This window comes from Canis lupus, chromosome 33, assembly GCF_003254725.2.
Source record: "Canis lupus dingo isolate Sandy chromosome 33, ASM325472v2, whole genome shotgun sequence".
Classification (NCBI taxonomy): Eukaryota; Metazoa; Chordata; class Mammalia; order Carnivora; family Canidae; genus Canis; species Canis lupus.
Window position 1 is genome coordinate 2,076,206 of NC_064275.1, and position 24,682 is coordinate 2,100,887.

Here is a 24,682-nt window from a genome sequence, read left to right on the forward strand (position 1 = left end):
GAGGAGGAAGGAAGGTAGGAAGAAAGGAAGGAAAAAAGGAAAGGAGGGAGGAAGAAACTGTCCAATAAAGAAATAATGTGCTAATATGTTGATGGAAAGATTCTTCCTCCCTTATTTTACCAGCAGTCTTCTGGATATCTGTATCATAGGCAGAGAACACATCTTAATTCCAGCCTTGAGGGTTGATTTTATCCTACTTCTGAGCTAATGCATTATTATGTTCTTGCTCGATGGCCACTGGCCAAACCATGAGGCTCCTTCGTCAGGGCCGCGGGCTTTAGTACCTGTGGTTCCCAGGTGGCGGGAGCAGCACCGTCCGCACCTATTTCCCCTGCCCCGTAAGTGCGGTGTGGGGCACGGGGTGCCTTCGTGTAGTGGGTTTGCACCGTACTTGGGAGGCGGTAAGTTGGGAGAATTCAGCGCTTTCATAGCGAGCAGTAAGCAAGTCTGTCCTTTGGGACAAATGTTGCTGCATCCCTCAAGATTGCTAATTGCAAACATGACCCTGATAAAGGGCACCGTGCAAAGAGCAGTCGTGGCCTCTTCCTGGCACAGTGAGCAAGATGTATAGAAGCCTGAGAAATACCTGAAGGACTGTCTCCTAACACTTACCTTAAATATATTACTTCAATCCCATTTTAGCCAGGTGAGAAGGTGAACGGGGAGTTTTGGAGTCAGCAGGGCTTTGTATCACTTCTGGAGTCATGTCACATAGGCAATTGCCTCCTCTACGGAGCTATGCTTATACCAGGAGCATAAATTCTAATTTGGGGAGAGTGTACATATGCTTTGGGGACACTGGGTTTTATGGGGAGAAGGAGACAATATCTCTACCTTTTATGACCGTAGAATATGATTTATTTGGTATGAAAAAGAGGATAAATGTGATTATTTGGGTATTCAGGGAGAGCACTTAGCTATGCTTTCTTTTAATACATTTGATTTCCAATTATTAAGCAATTGCTCAGCATGCTCTGAGAAGAGTCTTCATGAAAATGAAGAGCCCAAAAGGTCTGCAGTGGGCCTTGTTCTAAATCTAGCCTCTGTGGTTGTCTGGCAGTTTATCAAAAGCCACATTAATCCTTATAAATAGTGCTTGATTGTCAAAAGGCAGCCCCCTTGTTCCAGCCTTGCAGATTGAGCCACGCTTATTATTTTTCTTGACTTCTTGTACGCAGGCTGCATGATTACCAAGTGATCATGTGTAAACAAGAGGCTGTTTTGTGCCGATAAATGGATTCCCACCGTTGCACAAGCCCCTAGGAGTCTGCATTAAAAACAAGTTGAGATGCAGAACAGAACACAGCATTTATTTTAACAGCAGGCACTTATCATCGGTGACATTACCTGATGCGGCTGATAATCTAAAGTGTTATGACTTTAGAGCAAAATTTGGTTCATAAAGACATACAAGGAGATGTTTATCTCCTTGGCTATCTCACGGCTACTAACCGAAACTGCAAGCGATGCTTTGAATAGAATAATCTTCTCTACGTTCATCATCCAGCTAGGTCTCTCCTCCCACTGAAATGAGACCAGGTAAATCCACAGCCCCATTGATGCTAATAGCAGCTTCAGGAGCAAATCCCTGGCTTGTCCGTGGGAGAGGACGGCTGCCTCCGCTCATTTCCACGTGCTGAAACCTGTGTCAGTCTGAGCTCATTGGTGGAAATGTGAAATACGAGCAATTGGAAATGGATCTTTTGGAGCGGGGGCCAATACCGTTGGTGATGATGGAGCTACTGGCCACCAAGCAGTGCTGTCTGTGCAGCGCTGATGCTGGGGGGCCGGTGCTCCTGGGCCACATGATCCGCTGGCACCCATTTCTACTTCTGGCACCAGCCTGTCAGGATAAGCTCAGGACACTAGGGAGGAGGGCTACGGGGAAGGCCCTGGCATGGGACATCCCTCAAGACGCACGAATTCAATCGTTCTTCTACTTTGTGAAGCTGGGCCAGCAGCTCATGATCTCTGCAACCCGGTTTCAGCATCTGTGATAGTCTCTTCTAGTACTTCCCTCACAGGGGTTTTCCCGAGGTGGAACATGATAACAGTCACAGTAATAAAGAGCAACACTAGGGTACCTAGAGAGGCTCCCACTTGATTTTACTGAGAGATGATCACCAGGAAGGAGCCGTGGCCCACCTGACCCGCGCCTGCCTGAGGATGAAGCAGCAAATGACCCCGCATAGCAAAGAGCGGAGGGGCTTGGAGGGGCTTGAAGGGGTTGGAGGGGTTGGAGGGGCTTGGAGGGGTTTGGAGGGGTTGGAGGGGTTAGAAGGGTTGGAGGGGTTGAAGGGGCTTGGAGGGGTTGGAGGGGTTAGAGGGGTTGGAGGGGTTGGAGGGGTTGGAGGGGCTTGCAGGGATTGGAGGGGCTTGCAGGGGTTGCAGGGGCTTGGTGCTCTCGGGAGGAAGCCCAGGGGCTGAGGGAGGGCAAGAGAAGCCGCAGTCAGCTGCTAGCGGACCAGCTGGGGGAGGCCCTTGGGTGTGGTGGGTGGCCCCCAGCCAGCCCTCCCCTGTCCTTGCACCGGGTCCTGGCGCTGCGGTGCCAGCAGATGCACGTGGTTGACAGGACGTGAAGGCCAAGAGCCTGAGCTGAGGCACCAGACAGCCAAGACGGGGACACCCTGGAGAAAGATCTGAGCACTGAGTGGGGTACAGTGACAGGCCAAGGCGGTGGGCCATGGGGCGGGACTGGGAGGAAGAAGTGGAGGAAGAGAGGAAAAGGAGGCTGAGGCTGTTCTTGCCGCAGAGAGGATCTTACAGGAGACTGCTAGGCTTTGAGGCCTTTGAGGCCGCTCCCTGACCCTCCTGGATGGGGTCCCCCCTCCCGGGAGGCCTGCCAAGGAGGAGGCTCCACAGGGCCTCATCAAAGAGGCCAACCGAGCTCTCCCTACCTCCCCGGGCCCTGGGGGAGCAGGGGGGGTGCTCCCAGGGGCAGTGCCTGGGAGGTTAGAGCACCTCCTGGCCGCGGGCCCCACGGGGAGCCGGTTCCCAGGCAGAGGGAGCGGGCTGGGTGCTGGGACGGGCTCCCAGCCAGAGACGCACCGCCGGCCTTGGGGACTGCAGCCACGCAGGTTCGCGATGGGGGCTCCGAGGGTCCCCCCAGGTGCCCCGGCAGCAGTTGGCCTGGGGTATACAGGCGGCCTCCCGCAGGGCAGCGCCCACGGAGAAGGCGGCTGACCTTATGTCCCTCGACGTTTCCACTTCCTACGACTTGCCCTCAGCCAGGAGGAGGACTTGTAAGTGGGGAGGACGTGAGTGGAGGGAGAGCGAGGGCAGGGCTGGCAGCCAAGGAAGCCCCCTCGCCCGGGTCAGATCTCCGGGAGCCCCACTCGGGTGCGTCGCCCTGCTAGCAGTATGCAGGAAGAGGTGCAGAAACGCAGTCTACACCCCATGACGTAGCCAGTTGGGGGTATATGAGGAGATGGCGCCGTAAGTTCTTATGACACATTTTGGCTACGCACCGGCTCTTCTGCTAGGACATTTGCTTGGGCTTCCCGGGCAGCAGGCCCAGGCCAGGCGCAGGCGGCACAGGCCGCACAGCTCTTCTGAAACTGGAGCCACGAAGGCCGGGGACACCTCTCCGTGCTTGGAACACCTTCACATGACCAGTGACACTCAGGCGTCAACAGGGTCACCACCAGCAGCATCCTAGTTTGGCAAAGACGTCCTCCTGTATATTATGTACCATATTGTGCATGGAGTAAAAGTGAAGTAAAAAACAACTTTAAGAATAGACTCTAAATGCTTTTCTGAATTTTTTTTTTTTTTAAAAGAAGGACTCACTGTTAGTAAGTATGTCAAAAAATACAAATAAGCAATGAACAGATTTTCAAGCCTGGACGTTGTGCCAAATCCATGTCATTTGTTAAAAATAAAAATACATGGTGCCTCACAAAGATATTATCAGGTGACATAAAGTATGTCAAAAACAAAAACATAATCCCAAGCCCTTAAAAAATGAGGTCTGGGATAATATTAAAAGAATTTAGAATGAAATGTAAATGAAGATGGAACGTCATTCAGGACAATGAAAACTTTATTGAAAAGCACCAGTACTTTTAAGACTAAATATAAGGAACACAAGGCAAATAATTGCGAGACAACAAAGTTTTGCCTGGTGTTCGTGTTTTCTTCTAGTATATTAAGAACTGGTAATACCCACGAGGTTGTACTAATAACTTCATGCTTATATTCATGACCTCTTGGTTACTACCATGTTTCAATTTTCTTTAAAAAACCTGAGTTTTAAGAGCTTTATTTTATTGTTAAAATGGACTTTTTCTTCCAGAGGAACTATATCCCCCCTTCCCGTTGGGTGGGTCTATGATTAGCATATGTATGTATGTGCAGGTGTGGGGGTAGTCGAGGTAGGAATATCGCTGATTAAAATTCAGTTCATAGGGAACTTCTCTGTGAAGCATGGGTGTTTCAGAAGTCATTCTGTTATTTCTATTTATCATGTTCTTTGTAGCTGGGTTGTAAGCTCCACCTTTCATTTCCATGTTATTTAGTACAGTGCAATAAATAAAGGCTCATTAAACGTTTATGCAATCACTGGATCAGCTAGAAAAACATTTAAAAACCAACACCCTTTTCACCAATGCCATCGTCTGCATATTTTTTTTTTTTTTTTTCATCGTCTGCATATTGAAGTCCATCTTGTCAGGCATTCGGCCGACAGATGTTTGGGTTAACACGGGGTTGGGCTAGAAACAGCCTGATATCGGAGACAGTTTCGCCAGCAACAGTCGGTAGAAAGGTCATTGGGAAGCAGCCAGTTGTTAGTACTGCCTCATTTTTATTTTTATTTATTTAATTTTTTGTGGGACAGCAAATCCTTTTGCTTTCAGAGAAGTGATTTTGAAAATTACTAAAATTCTCCAATTAAAATTTTCTAAAATAAAACAAGCTTCCCACGAGAATGGTACCGACACATTATTCGTTGAGCTGCATGACACTCCATCATCAAATGTGTAGGCCGTCACACGTGTTGGATTTGAATTCATCCCATGAGATGGTAGGCTTATTGGCAGCACAACCTTGCAGAGCTAGTTAACTTCTACTTAGTTGGCCTACCAGCTTCTGGTTCCTCAATCCGGAGAGAGGGATAATAGCATCTAGTGGGGATGCGGAGGAAATGAGGATTCTGTGGAGAGCTGCGGTGGAGCTCTTCAGCTTCCTCAGAGGATAGAGCCCATAATCGTGTCGTGGCTGCTCTTTTGCGAGCCTAGGAATGGAGAGGTTGACCTGGCAACAACCTGAATAGCAAAGCAGGTTTTTTCTTAGTGCCCATTTTCCTGCAAAAGCATATTTTTGATTGGACTGCAGTCAAAAGCATAATTAAATGTTACAGAGACTCTCAGAACTTTAAACCATTCTCTTTTCCCTTTTTAATTTGACAACACAAACAAGTCTAATGTTCCCTTTTGCTCGCTCCAGATGTCCATTGTGAATGTAAATGATGAGCCAGTAGAGTGGATGCTTCCACAGAACCAATAGGCGGAGTAAAAATGAATCGTCGCACATCCTGCAGGTGCCTCTGCTGAGGGAATCTTTTCACTCTGAGGACATTTAACAGATAGAATGTACAGCTGGCCAAAGAAAGCCTTTAGGCTATTTCAAAGTTTCTATACAAAATAAAATGCTTCATAAAGTTTGCTTGAAAGTGGAATTTTGGAAAACATGGTTATCTCCACTCTCTCATTTTTACTCCAATAATTCCAGGCTCTTTTCAAGCTGAAAATATTATTTTTAAGACTCTGATAAACTCTAATATTTGGAATCCTGGTAGAAAAACTTTCCATTTGGCATGTAATTTGGAGGTGGTGTTCGAATTAAGAACAAGAAAAATGCAGTGATTTTTGTATGTTGTCCATTATTGCTGCTCACAGCTTGATTATTTGGAAATTTTCAAGATCTCTTACAGCCATACATGTGTGCCAAAGCCTTTCAAATGTCAGCTGATGAGAACCATTTATGTAGACAGCAGTGATATCTGACTGGGGAGAGAGCTGCTCACACACTTAGCATTTGAACCAGAATTCGCCATCTGATTTTCTCAATCAAGGTCTGAGATTTGGGAAGACTCTGTTGCTGAGACTAAATTGTCTACTGAAGTACTTGTGACTGCAGAATTTGGAATCGGAAAAAGGATCTTGATAGTTTTGTCTCTCCTCCTTTTCCTCAGAAGCCCTGAGTGATTATACAGCCTATGTCTGTGGGCTCCCCCTGTGATGACTCAACTGGATTCCTCTTCCCTCAAAGACCCAATATCCTAAAATAATTTTCTTCCTTCCCGACTCCGGCTAAAACACCAATTCTTTCAGCGCAGCTGACCACAGCGAGAGGAAAGCAAACAGATGGAATTAATTCACGCTAAGAGGAGAAAGTCTGCTAGCCTCCATGGGGGTATTTGCTTTGTAAAAGAGGTTGCTCGAGAAGCTAAATTTATCTTTAATTTGCAGAACCTAGGAAATGAAGAATTTCAACCATAGGGAAGAGACTTGGATATTTGTTTTTTTTGTTTTTTGTTTTTTTTTGTTTTTCCCCCCCACCATTTGGATGATAATAAATCAGAAAAGAGCTGACCAGGAAAAAAAAAAAAAAAAAAAAGATGGAACTACAATTGAATGTTTAACACATTTAAGGAAAAAAATCTCAATCAGAGATTGGTCACTCTCGAAAGTATTGAAAAGGAGAGTCACAGAAGCTCATTTTAGCAAGGCCTATCCTAGCAGAGTTCAGAAAAGAGAGTGATACCTAACTGAATTGTTTGGAATCTCTCTAGGCTGGGAAGAAAATCCTTTGTTAAAACAGATCTGATTTACACTAAATATTTGATTATCTAACTCTAGTCTGTTTCCAAGCTTCTCCTAAGCAAACTTCCGGTTACTACTTCTTTGCTGGGTAGTTCTGTCTACAGAGAAGGAAGGTGCTGGTCATAGGTGCTTCAAGAACTCAAGACCGGTTATAATGTAATTATAATTATACTTATAATTATTTTTTGTGTCAGCCAGGAGGGTCAGAGAGACAGAACCACCATGATGTTTTTCTAGAGATTCTATCTCATGCATTGGCGGCACATGGTTAAAGAGACTCTCTTTGAGAGAGAGTGCTTTTGTCTTTGAGTCATTTCTGGAGCTTAAAGCCTGCAGGCCACAGAACCAAGAAAGGCTGTGAAGAGAGGCAGAGCAAGGAAAACCCAGAAACCATTAGCACAAGCTGGAGCCCATGAAAATGGGCTGAAACCGGGGTCTCATACTGCCTCCAACTTTGATGGTGTGGGTGATCTGCAGAAGAATCTGATGCCCCTTGTCACAGAACTAAACACGTAGTTGGACTGCAGGAGACAGAGGATCTCCAAGCAGCCGAGGGGAGATGGGTCTCATGTCTATCGAGGGCCAGTTGAAGCATCAAGGGGTGTGAGATGGAAAAGCACCTGGGGCCCCTGAGTCAACCTGAAGGTGACAGTAGCATGACCACTGCATCCAATAGGCCTTCCGAAACTCTTGCAAAATGCCTTTTTGGGGTAACATGAAGGGAATTATGGGAAATGTAGTGCCAGCTTAGCTGAGTCACCGAGGTTCAAAGCCATTCCACTGAATAATAACACACTGGCATTTGGTTTTATGTCTCTTGTTCATAAACCTGTGAATAAGAATGTGTGCCTGAGTGATGGCTCTCCCCTTGATGTTCTCGCAAAATAAGGGGACTGGCTGAGGGCTAGAACCTGGGGAGAAATTTATCCCACAAAGCTAATGAGTGACACCCTGTGAGCTTCTCACTAGACAGCCCACTTCATCCCCCAGGCAGTGCAGAGGCAATCTCTCATCATTTTCCTACTGGTTGCCTGGTAATCCTCTTCTTCTTTTTGAATTTCTACACCTGGAATGTCTCAAATTCCCACCTCAGAGATTATACTGTGTGCGGTGATTTTTCTTTGGTGTCCAGAAGACAGAAGATGAAAATAACAGTTTTTCTGCCCCCCACATTATCCTTTTGTTTGGCTAATTATCAAAAGAGCTCTTTCATTATCTGCGTTTACACTTCTTTTTCAGGCAAACTCCTTTATTAACCAAAAATACCCAAATATTATAGAGAGAGCTCCAGAGAGCTTCTTCTGGAGATGTTGACGTGCGTGATTGTGTTAGCTTCTCACAGCAGCCTCACAGTCCTGTAGGAAGAAACTGGTTCTGTCCTTTAAGCATCTACTTGGTGCTATTGTAATTAAACTCAGATTTAACATAATGTAATAGGTTGAGCCTGATTGTATTTATAGGTCTAGATTACATCCCAGCTGGTGATTCCAAGTAGGGCATGGATTCCAGTTGGGGAGCAAGAGGAATATTGATGAACCAGTACAAATCCATCAGCACCCTTTGGAAAATCTCTATTCCAGAAGTAGATTCTTTACGAAAAATACGAGTAACAACTGATTAAGCTAGACCTTCTCCCATACTCTGCAGCCTTCATCTTCTAGTGGTTTCTAGTAAGTGGTTACAAGTTAAAAGGCCAGAAAGAAAATACTTGTAAAGCAGTTTTGCTTTTGAAAGGATGGGTTGAGTCCATCGGGCATTATTTTTCTTTCCACGTGCCATTCTTTGGGCCTGTAATTGTCCCAAAGTCCAGAAGCTCTGTTGTCTCGTCACATGTCGTCTGTTTCCGCGTGCCCCGCCACCTCCGGTTGGTGATACCAGCCTGTCGTGAGGGAAAGTCATGAAGGAAGGTGACTGGAACCTGGAATCAGAGCAGGTGCTGTGAGAACCTGCTGTCAGGATGGGGCTGAGGGCCTGAGTCAGGAGGGACCCTGGAGAGAGGCGCAGCTCCTGTGGGCCCCTGGGCGGCGCAGAGGGAGGCAGAGCGAGGCAGTGGGGGCGACACGAGAGGCAGGGAGTCCAAGGTGGCGTTTGCTCTGGGCAGAGCCTTTGCCTTCTCAGGAGAGGCTAAGCCTCAGTTGAACTGCGGAGCTTCCCAGGGTGGCTGGGCCGCGGGCGGAGTGAGGCGCCGGGGGAGTGGAGCCGTCGGTGGGCACGGAGGGCCTGCTGTCGGGGGCAAGACGCCCACCCCCTCAGGCTTCCGGGAAGAGGGATCCCAAGGGCTCAGTGGACCACAGCCGAGGCCGGCTGAGGGCTCTCATTTTTTCCGAAGCTTGGTGCAGACTGGCAGTCTCTACGCCTCCCCGCTGCCCCCCTCGGGTTTCTGGGATTTGGCAGCAAGACCCTCAAGGCACAGGGAGGGAGACTGGGGGAGAGGAAAAGGTGCCGGGTGGCTGGGGAGGGCGTGAGGGCCGCCTGTGGGGCAGGGGACCAGGGCCGAACAGCCTGCGCCCGAGACCTTCAGGGGCCCGTGCAGGCCCGAGGCCCGAGGCCCGGAGGTTGGGGTCCACTGTCTGGACCTCCCGCTCATCCCAAGTTGGGGCCTCAGGCCTTTGGGGGGTCACCCTCCACGCAGCGGCAGCAAGTCAGGGGGGAGAGCTGCCCCGGTGCGACAGGCCCTGTCAAATGTCATGCAGGCCGTCCACGCAGCGAGCGCTTCTACGACCCAATAACCCTTGAATCCAACGGCAGATGTCACCCTGTTCCTGATGGAAGAGCACAGGAGGAGATTATCCCCTTACCTGGGAAGGAGACAGATGGAACCAGAACTGCAAAGTATCGGATGAAAGATTTAATCAGGGTCTCTGCTTAGAAGACTTAGAAACACCCTAAGCAGGTGCTTAAATAGGGGAAAAATCCATGACTGGTGAAGGACTTTGTCAATACTAAGGTCTGTGGAGTGATCTAAATGCAGAATCTCATCGAATGATCTTAGAAACACTGACAGAGATACTGTGATCTCCTCTGGTTGCAAAACCCAAAGCAGGCCTGCGTCCCTAAGGCAGTGGCTCTTCATCGGAGGCAGCTGGACACTGAGGTGATGCCTGCACGCAGATCTAGTTGTCACAGCTGGGGGTGCCAGCGCCACGGAGGGGGGTAGAGGTGGCTCCCCCTCCGTGATGCACAGGACAGCGCCCCAACCCGCAGTGACCCGCAGCGTCAGCACTGCTACGGTGACGTCATAGGAATGGGACTGGATGCAGCTCTCCTGACCCCCTCCCCGTGTCACACTCATCACAACATGCCCCTAACTTCCCAGGTAAGATACCCCCAGGACGGGGGCTGCGTTTGCAGGAAAACTTTGATGCCCTTCTGCGCCTCTGGGGACCGTGGGCCTTGACCCCGGTGTTAGAGAGGTTGCAAAGCAGTTTTGCTTTTGCAAAGCAGTTTTTTTCTCCACGGAGCCAAGCAGCGGTGGAGAGGTGTGACGGGGCGATGACGGGAGCGGGGACGGGGGCCCATTGCCCCGGAGAGCCCGTGTCACCTCGAGAGCTAGGAGGAAACCGCCGGAAGATTGGAGCACAGACGTGGGAGGTGGGACAGGTAAGGGGCTGCTGCTGAAAACAGAGGCGGAAACTAAGGGAGTCCCGTGGAGTGGCAGGTGGTGCTGGCCAGGACTCCGTGGGAGCATCGGGGTGCGCCCGGGGAGCAGCAGGGTCACTCTGCGCCCCAAACCCGCCGCGGGTGATGCGTGCGTGGGGAAGCTGACACGTGGGGCGGCCCACGGGTGTTCAGGTGTGTCCCGAGGCCGGCCCTGCCCAGAACAAAGAGCCCCTAACTCCAGTGGGGCGGCTTTCACTGGGTCTGATATCCGCCCTCGGAGATGCAGGATGAGAAGTTCTGGGGCTTTTGGACTCGGACTGGAACTCACCCCTTTGGTTCAGCAAGTCTCGGGCCTTTGGACTCGGGCCAGCTCACAGCCCTCGCGGACCGAGGACTTCCCGGCTCCGGGCCCTGCAGGCGGCTTACAGACTCTCTCTCTTATCTCTGTGTATCCTGTTGATTCTGCTTCTCTGCAGGATTCTGAGATATCCATCCCCCTGCCCAGTTTTCCACGAATTTGCCTTCGGGCAGCCCTAGTCCATGTCCTAGGCGATGGTGAGTCTGGGAAACAAAGTGTCAGTTTGAAAAAGTTAATGTGGTGTAAGACCGCTTCAGGGCTACACTAGCTTACTGATTTAACATGCTTTTGAGATCCTGTGCCACGGAAAGTAAGCGCATCCGGTGGGGGGGGGGGGGCAGTCTGTTTTAATTAATAATAGTCCACAGCACCCAGGTCAGTGAACTCACCTCTCATGGACTGGCTGCACCCCCCCAAACTCCTGTGTTCATATTCTTCTCGCCCTCAAGGTGATGGTGTTGGGAAGTCGGCCCTTGGGAGTAGATTAGGTCGTGAAGGGGGGACTCTTGTGAATGGGATCAGGGCTTGCTCCCTCTTCCTGCCCTGCAAGGACATGATGAACCAACCGCCGTCCATGGGCCGGCGGGGAGGTGGGTTTTCCCCAGACACCTGAACTTCCAGCCTCCACAACTGGGGGAAAGCGTTGTTGTTGGAGCCACCCAGACAACGTTATTTTTGCCATAGCGGCCTGAACTGGGACGGTGCATAATAACTATTTGTCTGGGGGAGGGGGTGGATAGAAGGAAGAAAGGTAGGAAGAATTGAATGAAAAAAATGGACCCATTTATCTAAATCTTTGAATTTAGGACCTTTAGAAATTGCTTTGACTTTGCAAATGCACTGAAAGTGCATTTTCAGGCATTGAAAACAGTAAATTGCATCTTAATAGCTTGAGGGAATTCCATCAGCCTTCAGATGTTCCTGTTTGTACACGAAGACTGACGGCGAGCGGGTGGACCGCCCGTTACGCTGGAGGACTCCGTGCGCCCAGCACCGAGCTGGGTTTGTGGGTGTTCGGAGGCCTCAAAGCACCTTGCGGCGGGGCTGCTCTCCTCCCCAGGAGAAACGCGGGTGCTACTGGCACGATTTTTTTTTTTTTTTGCCGGGAAAAATTTCTTGCCAAGTGAGCTTTTCCAGTGCTCCCCGCCCTAAGGGATTTGTATCAATAGAATCAATAGAAATTTGTTCCTTTAACCCAAAGCCATTTTGCAAAGCTCTCAGCTTAAAATAATAAAATGCGTGATATCCCCATCCGCCAGCGAGCATTTAACAGCAGTTGACCGCGTTTCTTCCGGTGGGAGGGATCTGGAAGGCCGCGGAAAAGGCCGGTGGGGTCAAGAGGCGGAGGAGCGAGGGGGGAGGAGGGGGGAGGAGGGGGAGTGAGTGGGCGCCTGCGTGGCGGCGCGGGGGCAAGGGGACGTGTGTGGGTGCAGAGAGCCCGGTGCCCTCGCGGGGTGCGGCGCGGCCAGGCTGCCATCCCTCGGGAGCTCGGGCCTGGGGCGACCCGCTGCCCGCGCCCACCTTCCCACGCCAGCGGCGGCCCGCACTTCGGCTCGGGGCTCAGCTCGGGGGGGGGGGGGGGGGGGGGGGGGGGGCGCCTCACCCCTGCGGTTCAGCTCGGGGCTCAGCGCGGGGCCGGCCTCACCCCTGCGGTTCAGCTGGGGGCTCAGCTCGCACTGGCCTCACCCCTGCACTGCAGCTCGGGGCTCAGCGCGGGGCCGGCCTCACCCCTGCGGGGGTGGGGGGTGCGAAGCTCCGGGGCTCAGGGCTCAGCCCCGCGACGCTGCCCTCCGCTCAGACGGGTCGTGAGTGGCGCGTCCCTTAGAGCAGGGACAGTTTGGTGCGACGTGGCGACACCCCTGAGGTCCCCATGGCCCTTTCGGTGGCTCGGGTCATGTGCTGCTGGCGGAACCCAGGGACACACGCCCGCGGACAGACGGACGGACTGTACAGGGCGGGGGGGGGTGTGACACCGCGCACGGTGACCGGCAGGTGAGGGGCAGGTGAGGGGCTGTGGGCCGGGCAGGGAGGGGGGCAGCTGTGCGCCCGGACGGAGCCCTGAGCCATCCGTAGTTCTTCCCTGCGGGGGGCTGGGGGGGGGATGGCCCAGGCCCCGGCCCACGGCTCGGCGGTTCCGCTGCAGGCCCCGGCCTGACGCTGTCCAGGGCCCACGGGAGACCCCGCCGGACCGAAACGGCCTCGTAGCACCCGGGAACCCCTGGGCTCAGGAACCAGGACTGGGCTCAGGACCAAAGAGGCCCAAGCGAAACGTGTCCCCATTGCTGTCATGACGGAGCACATTCGAGGGTCGTAGGGCTCTGAGCCAGGCGCCGCGGCAAAGACCAGCGGACCCTCTTATCTCACTGTGCCCACGCAGACCTCGTTTGGCTTCTATCTGGCCTTGACCCTAATCCCCCCCTTTATTTATTTATTTATTTATTTATTTATTTATTTATTTAGATTTATTTATTTATGATAGAGAGAGAGAGAGAGAGAGAGAGGGAGGCAGAGACGCAGGCAGAGGGAGAAGCAGGCTCCATGCAGGGAGCCCGACGTGGGACTCGATCCCGGGACTCCAGGATCGCGCCCTGGGCCAAAGGCAGGCGCTAAACCGCTGAGCCACCCAGGGATCCCCTCCCCCCCCTTTAATTTGCAGGCGGGGGACAGTCACCGGGTTCCGGCGGCGAAGCTCCCCACTGCGGCCGCCCGGGGTCTGGGCGCAGCTGCCCTCAGGGCGCCCCGGGGCCCCCGCGACGGCCCGCGACGCTCCGGGGGCTTCAGGGCCAAAGCCGCCTCCTGGGCGAGACCCGGGCACCCCGGCCGTGCGCGCGCATCCTCGCCTGGGGCGTCCGGCCCCCGGGGGCCGCGTGACGTGCGATGACGTCATCCCCGCGGTGACTCGGCGGCGCGCTTGCGCGTTCTCGTGCTTTTAAGGACTTCTCGGCTTTAAGGAATAAATAAGTAAGCGAAGAAATACAAATAGAACGTTTCCAGCTTCGATCCCTGTCATACCCGCGTGCGTGAACGCTCGCTGGGGGCGGTAACGGCGTAGACGGGGGGGGGGGGGGGGCACCCGGGGGGCGCCCTGGAGCCCAGCGGCCGGCCCAGGGCAGTGGGTCCGCGAGCCGCCTGGCTTCCCCGCCCCCACCCCGGGGCTCGCAGGCTCCCATCCCACGGGGAAAGAAAGGGAAAACCTTGGTGGAGTGTTTTATACCAATCACAGACTTTTAGATCGAAAACCAAGTGAAAGGAAATGGATTTTCTCTGTTTTTCTCTGTTTTTTGGTATGTGTGGGACAATCAGCCTCCCCCCCCCCCCCTCCCGTGACGTCTCGCCTCTCTGAGCAGCTGCGCAACAGGCCGCGGAGGCCCGGAGGGGCCGGTGGGAGGCGGCGGGAGCCCGGGAGCCCCACCCCGCCCCTAATCGGGGCCCGGAGCCCTCCCACCGCTGGGGGCCGCGGCCGAGGGACAGGACCCGGAGTGACCCGGTTGCAGGACCCCAGGGCGCCGTGTTCGGGCCCCGCACTTGCTCCCCGCTCCGTGGGAGGAACAGCGCACGAGCGAGCAGCTGCACGCGCGCGATCGAACCGCCGTGCATCACAGGGGCCGCTAAGACGGTCAGCGCACACCGTGAGGGATTCAGGCGACAGGGCTGTGTTGTCCTGGGGAAGGACCGGGACACTGTAGGTGCAGGGCAAGGACTTCTCACTTCGGAAAGCGGTTTCTGCAGGACGAACGCTCCGCGACTGCGGGCGGCGTTCCCGCGCACCTCCTAGCCGGACCTCGTGGGTCCCGGGCCCTCCTCTGTGCAGCTGTCGGCGGGGTTGAAGTTTCGGCCAGTTTCTTACTCATCTTCAAGGAAAACTGATTATGTGTGGTTATACTATATTTTTTTATACTGCACCTGTTACAGAGTAACCAAAGTAGAGAGGAGACAGGGGCTAGGACACAGTACGTGTATCCTATCTTCTTCTTTCTTTCTTTTTTTTTTTGGATTTTACTCTTGTTTTTGGAATCCTGAATTCAGAGTTAATGTAATCATATTCCAAAGTTCTTGGCACACTGTTACCATTGATTTTGTAAAATTTACCCATTGTTTGGCTTTACTGTCGCTTCCCTGGTCACCCTTGATTGTCTTTCCCAACCGCTCTTCTCAGTCACACTGGCTACAAGATTGGAGACAGAGATTTACTAATTCCACGGATTAGTTATTTTACATGGGAAGTGTTTTTTTTTTTTTCTAAAGATTTTATTTATTTATTCATGAGAGACACACACAGAGGCAGAAATGCAGGCAGAGGGAGAAGCAGGCTCCCTGTGGGGAGCCGGGTATAGGACTTGATCCCAGAACCCTGGGGTCACGCCCTGAGCCCAAGGCAGACGCTCAACCACTGAGCCACCCAGGCACCCCACGTGGAGGGATTTTTAGTTTACTTTGATGATATGATGTTTTAGAGCTCATTTGATGTGTTTATTTTGTTGTTAAGGCCCATATAATGTTTGAAGAAATCTGCTCATGTTCCAGTGGAGCCTGGTTGTCTCTGACCCCTGCAGAGAGTTCCACAGCATGCACCACCTCCTTCTCCTGCTTTGTTTCCTTAAGGACAGCTCTAACCCCCTGTCCCGCTGATTAATCTTCTGTCCTTTAATTCAGACTTCAAATTACAGAGAGGCAGGGAGGCACATAGTAGGGGGTTCAAGAAAGTTTGATTGAATCAATGCATTAACTCATTATTAACTCACAGGTGAAGTGTAGACCACACGGGTGGATTTAAAGTGGTTCCTCAGAAAACCCCAGCCTGACCTCCTGGCTAGGTCTCCTTACTCACTTCACCTTGTACTTCAATACGGAGCTGCCAACCACAGTTGTAATCGCCTTCCTTCCTTCCTTCCTTCCTTCCTTCCTTCCTTCCTTCCTTCCTTCCTTCCTTCCTTCCTTCCTCTTTTGATCACCCCCCAAGATTTATTTATTTTATTTTTTATTTGTTTTTATTGAAGTTTGATTTGCCATCATTTAGTATCACACCCAGTGCTCAACCCACCGAGTGCCCTCCTCAGTGCCCGTCACCCAGTCACCCCAACTGATTTTTTATATTAAAGAGAGAGAGGGAGAGAGTGAGCATGGGGAGAGGGAGAGGGAGGGAGAGAGAGACTTAAGCAGCCTCTTGCTGGGCGTGGAGCCCTATGTAGGGCTTGACCCCATGATCCTGAGGTCGTGACCTGAGCTGAAATCAAAGGGCCCCCCTGTGCTCCAGGGCCCTGCCTTCTTGAGTCCCTTTCCTGCCTGCTCCTGTGTTGCAGTCTCACGCAGATGGTGACCCGCACTGTGCATTTCCTGTGGCTTTGCAGCCTCTGCAGAGGCTCTGGGCCTGTGCTTCTGGGGGGCAGGGGGACAGGGGCCCCAAGCAGCGGCTGGGGGAGAGGCTGTCAGCCTGAGCCTGAGCCTGGCCCAGGATGTGACGAGCCTCTCCGGAGTATTATACAGCCTCTGTAAGGCTCCGGGCCTTGCCCAACCCCTTTTCCACCAGACTACTTTTCCAAGCCAATGTTATAGAAATTCTAGAACAGCTGCGGACTAGAGCTGGTAGACACGGATCCTGTGGTTCCCAAACACCATCAGCGAGGCATGGTATCCTGCTTTTCTCTTGGCAATTTTGCGTCTTCTTTATTTCGTGAAGGCTGTGTGGACAGAAGGATGTGGGTGAGAGAAAGAGGGGAGACGTGAGGGAAAGTACACATAGTGTTCACCAAAAAGATTTCAGTGATGCTTTCAAATAGTAAAATTATCCTAATATGAAGAAGGTTACATTTGCAAAGAATCATCAGTTGACTCACTCTCAGGGTCCTTGCTTGCTGCGGAAGAAGTTCTGGATTTAGTCAGTGGAGCACCTGGCTCGGTTTGCTGCTGGAACCTAATCAATGTGGTAAAGCACGCAGCAGGGCTGAATGTAATCTCTGCTTCTCCCTCTAAACTGTAATTTATTAAAAATAAATTCAAGATCCGTATTACTAAGTATCACCCACTATGTAGGGTTAATTATATAAACTTCAAAACATGCTAGCAGTCATCATAGATAAATTAGTAGCTGGCATAAAATCCGATGGCAGAAGAAATATGCTCGCAGGCTGACAATTTCGGATAGTCAGGGCACACGGAAAATGCAGTTTAAACATTCAATCTCTAGTTTAAACACTAATTGGTTGGTGGTTTGATCACAGACATCGATACTGTTGACCTCATTAACTTCACTGTATCTCGACATGTTAGAAACGCAGAGGAAAAATAAGTGCATAAACTAGGAATCAGACTTTGAAAATGTTCCGTTGTCTTGAAAGCTCAATTAGGAATGAAACGTCAGTGTTCTAGTGTGAGCTTTTTTGGAGCTAGTTTGCAGCGATCTGACATTCACTTCCAAGTAGAAACCACGTAGTATCTGACAGTCATTTTTCACTTGGTTGCCTTTTAAATGTTATTAGATATGTTCTCCTTTTTTTTTTCTTCATCTTTCCACTTCTTTTTCTTTCCTTTATTGTTTTATATATTTAATTGTTTTTTTTAATTTTGGCGAGACGTGAGGGGCCAGATAGAAAAAGTGCTCTTGACTGCAAGTGCTTTGAAAGGGTGAGTACGTGAGACTGTTAAGATATGTCTTATTTAATGGTACTTCCTCATTTCTTTTCTCTCTTCTTTTTTTTTAATTGCATTTTATGTTCTTTATTGAAGTTCAAGGAACAAAAAGTTTTATCTTTGTGATCTGGCAAATGATTCTGAGTTCTTACGGTATGGCCAGTCAGGATTTTCCTGAGCCCAGGGTTTCTATTTGCAAGTGTAATCTGTTGGGTAGGAGCTTTGGGAGCTATTAGCCTTGTAGACCGGCTTCTCCGAGGCAGAGGATCCCTCCAGACCTGCTCCTGCTTGTCGTCTGTCCTCAGCCACACACCTGCCGACCCACAGTTCACCTTCTCATGTTCTCCCCACTTCAAGTCTCCATGGTCATCATGGGTTTGCCTTTACAATACCTACCGCTCTCCCTGCACTTGAAGTCCTTTCCAACTTGATTTTACCTGTATCAAGTGTTAGATAATAGATATTTTTTCTTAATCTGGTAATTAAGAGAGACAATTCACTATTTATGAGTGATGCTGCTTAGGGAAGTAAATTTATTTCCTAAACTTTAATTTCCCATCACAAATATAGAGATGATCATTTTAAGTTAAAGACCACTTTCAGATCAGATATTCAACTAACAGGGACTTTAAGAATTCTTCTTCTTCTTCTTCTTCTTCTTCTTCTTCTTCTTCTTCTTCTAGATTCATTTATTTATTTGAGAAAGAGAGAGTACAGTGGTTGGGGCAGAGGGAGAGAGAGAGTATCTCAAGTACGCTTCCTGATGAGCACAGAGCCCAGTGCACAGCTGAGTCCCAGGACCCTGAGATCATGACCTGAGCCAGAATCAAGAGTCAGACGCTCAACTGACTGAACCACCCAGGTGCCCCAAGACTTTAAGAATTCTTTATTGAAAAGGGCAGTGTTAAAAAAAATAAAGAAAAAATAAAAAAGAAAAGGGCCGTGTTACTAGTCATTGAAAATTCTGATTTAAGACTTTCAATATATTTTCAGACTCTAGATTTCAGAGATCTTTTTTTTTTTTTTAAAGGAAAGAGAATTTAAATATTGGGTAGCCTAATGGTTTTCAAAATTTGGAGAGTGAAATAGGGACAAATCCTATTTTTAAATACATTTCTACCAGAGAGTAAAAGCAGAGCTGCCTTGACAATGAATGATGCTCTCGTCCCCCACCCTTTGTCTTCCCCTGTGCAACCACAGGGCCTCATGAAACATCATTTTTAAAGCCAGTTGGGGTGTCCAGATTCATCTTTATTTTGTCTCTTAAATAAATATTTTCTTTTGTCAAGTGTCCTATTGCCACATTGTGCAGTCCTTTGCAAAAGAGCTGTGTGATCTGGTCTTCCCTGATAGGTGCACTAGTTTTTCTGGACTCCTACCAAGGCTGCTTTCATTCCACCTTCTTTTCCTGCATCTGCAAGCTCGGCATGTCCAACTAAGATATCCCCTAATAAACTTCCGAATTTACCCTTTATTTTCCATTTCCTCAGCTAAACATCAGAATTCTAGCCAGTTTTCCTGTTTCTGGCCTCTCCACAACTCAAACACTTCCGTCAGAGGAATAGATCAAATTTATCAAGCCAGTGGTAAGTTGAAGTCAGCAGTAAATCTAAAGTCCTCAGTTTCCTGAACAGCGACGAAAGCAGTTGTACACCAGCTGAAAGACAAAGGAGCATTGAGCGGATGCGCCTTCATACTGTGGGGTAAGCGCTGTGGGTCAGACAGTGGTCCACTACCCAGGAAATGTCCTCTGAACATCTTTGAGAAAAACTGAGCTAGGTGAGAAAAACAGTGATTGTAGAGGCACAGATTCTGCTATGAACAGAATCTGTCCTGGCAAAATTCACATATTGAGGTCCCCTAGCCCCCAGTAACCACAGGTTGTGACTGTCTCAGGAGAAAAGACCTTTAAAGAGGTAATTAGGGTGAAATGATCATACGGTTGGGCCCCAGTCCAATATGACAAGTGTCCTTGTAAGAAGAGGGCACGACACGGAGCACACACAGGACAGGCCATGCGAAGATGAAGCAGGAAGGTACCATCTGCGTGGCTTTGCGTCTCAGGTTAAGGTATCAGAGCAGCCCCTCAAAAGGGTGCTTAGCTCCTGAGTCGATTGTGGGTTTATAAAATATTAGCACTCAAATAGATTTCAGGGCTTAATGATACAAGTATTTAATTTTTGGTGGCATACAGGTTATTAATGTTTAGAGGGATCTCCAGCTGCTTAACTGGCACATTTTAATCTTGTCTACTTCTCAGATTCTTCCAGCTTAAATCAACCCTCTTTCCTTTAATCTGGAATATATACTTTTGGAGAATTTAGCTGTCTCTCTCTTGTTTTGTTCTCCATTATCTGTTATTTTCTTCTCCTACCTGGACTGAGTCAAAAGCCATATGTCGTTGTATATTTGCTTATTTTTGCCCTCAGTGTCTGAATTCCAGCAGGACATGTCTAGATATGTTGTATAAATTCTTTGACTATGAAAATACGTAATTTTATTACCTTCCTATCTTTTCCTTAGTACCTTTTGAGTGTGGTTTCAATGGACCTACCCTAGGAATATTGCATCATTGCAGAAAAGAAGATGCCCAGAGTTAGCAACATAGATCATTTTAGGAACATCTGAATATTTAAAAAAAAATTATTTAGTTATTCATGAGAGACACACAGAGAGAGGCAGAGACACAGGCAGAAGGAGAGCAGACTCCATGCAGGGAGCCCAATGTGGGACTCGATCCCAGGACCCCTGCGTCATGCCCTGAGCCAAAGGGAGATACTCAACCACTGAGCCCCCTCAGATGCCCCCAAATATGTTTTAAATATCATTAAATGTCATAGCATATGATGAGCACTGGCTACAAAAGTGAAACTCAGTTTGTAAAGGCTGTTTGTCATATTGAAAATATAAAAAATAATAATTGTTAAACTGTCATCAGGTTAATGGCTTAATCTTAATAATTTTGATAAATGGCAAATATTTCACTGACATTATCAAGACATGAAATAAGTTTTAAAACGTTTAACAATGACATGCTAAGGAAATCTAGCAGGACCTCTTGCTTAAAAAATATTCTTTAGGATCATGTAGCTGATATTCCCTCATGTATGAATCATATCCATTGCATAGCTAATTGATGAATTGATCTAATTTTATCAGCAAAATTAAATTCTCTCTTTAGGTAGGTTTTCCTATGTGAAAACCTCAGCTAATGAGAATTCTGCATAATAGTTTGTTTTATTAGACGATTATTTTCAAACTAATTCCTGCTTGGAGAGTCATACATTTTTTTTTCCTTTCATAAAGAAAACCATTACATTTAAAATATTTGAGAAAGATAAGTGAGATCACCAAATGGCAACATAAAGTCTTTAAACATATTCCTAAAAAACAACAAAAACAACCCACAATCATGCTAGAATCTTAAATGTTTAAAGACCTAAATATCATTTATTCCAACTTTTTTTTTTTTTTTTATTTAACAGAAAGCTGGTTGGAGGTAGAGCCAAAAGTAGGAGCCAAATCCCTCATTTTTACATGATTTTTTTTTTCTATGCTTACTTAACTATATGGCGTCTTTAGTCAGACATTTTGGGGTCAGATATTTTCAGGATAAATGGTCTATTAGTATCTTGTTTGTTTTCATTTGCGTGTGATGCCACGTTGTAGAGTTTGGAGTTTTAATCCTTAACGTGTCATCCAGTAATTTAAGATTGGGCCACAAAAAGTAGCTCATTTAGCTTGGTCTTTGAGGTTTAGTCCCTCTCCGAGTAAGTGCTGCTCCTTGGCAAGGTATCCAGGGAAAATGTGATCTGGACCCTCATCTACTTCTAATTGATTGTATTTCAATTAAAGAAAAAGTTTTCAGACACTTTCAGGTTAAGGAAAAGAAGGCTGGGAAAAAATTTTGTGAGTTGGGGAATTGCTACAATTTACTTGCAGAGTACAACTGGCCAATAGCAGTTTGAATATGCATGGAATTGAAAATTAATAATATTACTGAAATCCAGACTGTTTTTATTTCAATTTGTATGAGCAGTTTCAGGGGAAAGCTACCAAGGAAATGGGATCTGGACTTCAGGGGACTGTGGTAGCCAGTAGGCAGCTGTGCACCCCGGAAATCACCTTGTATCTCTGATGTTACCTTGTTGTAAGTTAGGAACGCTGGTAGTAGCTAACTTTTATTGAGTGTTTACTATGGGCCCCAGACATCATTCTAACCTGCTTTATCTTAATAAAAACTCATGAGGTCATTACTGTTATGAGTCCTCCTCTCCTTCCTAAGTGAAGAAATCGAAGCAACAGAGAGGTTAGATCATTTGCCCAAAGTACCATAGCGAGTTAGGGAAGAACCAAGAACCCAATGACCTAGCTCCAGAGCCTGTGCTCTGAAACCCTACACCCTGTGCTTCTGCCGTAGTTAAGACGTTAAATAAAGCTTTTACATTAGAGGCATCGTGAGTAAATTAACCTCATGACAGAAAGCATGTTGTTGTTGTTCCTAACTCAGAAAGTAGTTTGGATCTAAAATTTTAGACTCCTGTTTATTGAAGTCTTTTATGTTCCCTATTCATGTTTATTCTCCCAACAATTAGATGGCATCACTGAAAGACCCTTCATCTCCAGACAGGACATCTTCCATTATGGACTTTGATGCGGCCTCTCCATTTCTAAGCCTCTAGGAGTCTTTCAAATACCTTTACTGATTGGACAAAAAAAAATAGTCCACCTATTTTTCAGATGAGGAAAATTTCTTAAACAAAAAAAAATCAATTTCTAAAAATATTCCTAAAAGAGTTTACTCTTTACTGGTTTTAGACGGTATATTTGTTGACCTCAATTAGTAGTCATGATGCCTTCGGGAATGGCAAAGAAGGCACTTTTTCAGATTCTCACTTTTGTAATTTCCCTATGTTTTCAGTCTGCAGGTATTTGGATCCAGGTTTATGGGTTGTTTGCCTTCAAGCCACAGGATACAAATTCTGTGTGCATTGCTCATGATAAATTCAGTAGATATTTGTGTAAATGTCATGCTGCATGGAAAGTGACAAGAATTTCACTATAATTTGGCGTGAGGTGAAACATTAATTAAGAGATATACATACAAATGAGTTGAGGGAAAACATTTTCCTGTCAGGTAGTTTGGAAAATGACCATAATGAACACTGTTGGCATTTTTGTGACCTATAAATGCTATATAAAGCTTTACCAAAAATATCTACTGAGGTCAGCAGCAAAGCTATTTGCTAAATTAACTAATGGGTGCTTAGACTACTAGCAAAATGAATCATCTTAAAGCTTCAGAAAAATAAATCACTATTTACTGATGCAGAATAGATTACAAGATTATTGCAAGCTGCAACATATGTAATATCACTCACAAAATACAGAATAAAATAGACCTGTGTACTTCAAGTTATTATTTTTGATGCGCATCCTTTTTCTAATTAGTAGAACAAGTGTTAATGGTGAAAAGCCTGGGAGCCCAAGTAGAAGCAAGTATCCATTCTACAGGGAGCTGAACTGGGGATTCAAAACATTAAAAGTTATTTTATGTGTAGTATAGTATCTCCCCAAATAAAAGTTAGTGCCCTTTAAAACGTGACACTGCTTAATGATCTTTGATGTTCTTGTCAAAACTTCAGAGACTCATTTGAATGAAATGATCATAGAAGGAAACCAACAGGGAAATGAAGAAATGGGTTGATTCCATTTGATTGTGTCCTGTTTCTTCCATCAGCCTTTGCCTTATGGTTGAATGTAAGCCGTCCCCTGAGGACAGTAATGTATTGTAGCACCTTTGAGTCTTCAGCATTGGTAAATCTTCAAAATAAATAAATAAATAAATAAAGACTAGAAAAAATTAAGTGCCATCTTCCATAGATCTTCTCTTCCCTCTCACATTGTCTCTGATTTTTTTTTTTTTTTCAGACTCACTAGTGTAGTGCTTTGGTTTCTTTCTCTACATCTATCCAAACTTGTCAGGGTAACCACCGTGTATAGGCTTAGCTGTTCTGCATACTTTGGAACCAGTCTTGATCTTAGGAGTGTTATAAGTGGTAATAAATAAGCCTCATTAAAAACATACAGGCCTCAAATTGAAACAGAATTACTGTGGTCTACTTTGTCTATGGTGGTCTAATCTTCTGGAGCTTGAGTTTCTCTTTCTAGTTCCCATTCTTCCAGAGAGAGCAGTTTTGTCCACTGTTTCTCCCACTAGGTATCAGGGCCTTATTTAAATCCAATTATTCCAGTTGTTCAGATCACAGTCTTAAATATCTGTTCCACAAATATTTGTTGCTGGGAAGAATTCCTACCCTATTTTTGAGGAGAACCATTTCCTTGCCTTATCTTATCTTTCCCATCTAGACTGCATGCTCTGTAGGAGCAGCAGATATATGTGTTTTCTCCACATGGAAATATTGGTCAGAAGTTTACCAAATCTACTTCCTCTGCCTGGCTGCACAACTGGACTGTACTTCACAGATCTTCACATTTAGATGGGACAGTAAGACTAGTTCCAGCTGAGAGAATTTAAGCAAAACTACTGCACCCATTTCAGTGTAAGCCAATGAAGAGCAGATGTGTATTCTCTAAGCTCGTGCTCATTCTCTCTGTCCTTCTCTCACAGCTGGCTGATTGATGCTAGACTGTGAACACATGCGTTGGAGAGAGGGGAACTAAAACAAGGTGCCTTTGCTGAATGACTGCATGCAGCAGAAACTGTGTTGTCAATCTGTTTGGAGTACGCTATATTAAGCCTCTGAGATTTGGAGCTTTGTCTGTTTTGTTTTTTGTCCCCCCCCCCCCCCCTGCCAAGCAACTACCTACTTTAATTTATTCATAAGTGGGCTGTGGCTATCATAAAATCTAAAATACATGGCAGTGGTTTAGCATTTGGGTGATGGAATTCCAAGAAACAGATACTGGAGGTTGGAAATATGGCAATTCATATAAAGTACTAACAGCACATGTGGTAAGACTATAACTTGCCATCTTGGGAGGCAGACCATATGCCTGCTCAGCTGACAGGCCTAAGGGAAGTGAATTAAAAGAATAAAATGATTGGTGTATTTTGGCTCATATTAATTACTGTTGACAATGATAAAGTGACCGCAGGAAAAAATTGGCCAACTTGTAAGCATAAATGAATGGAAATAGAGAAAGTCTAGAAAAAAGATCCTTGAAGAGTTGGAAAAGTTGACTGTTTCTAGCTCTGAAACAACCGGATATAAGATTTGATGCCATATGTGACTGAGAAAGCTTGTGAGCC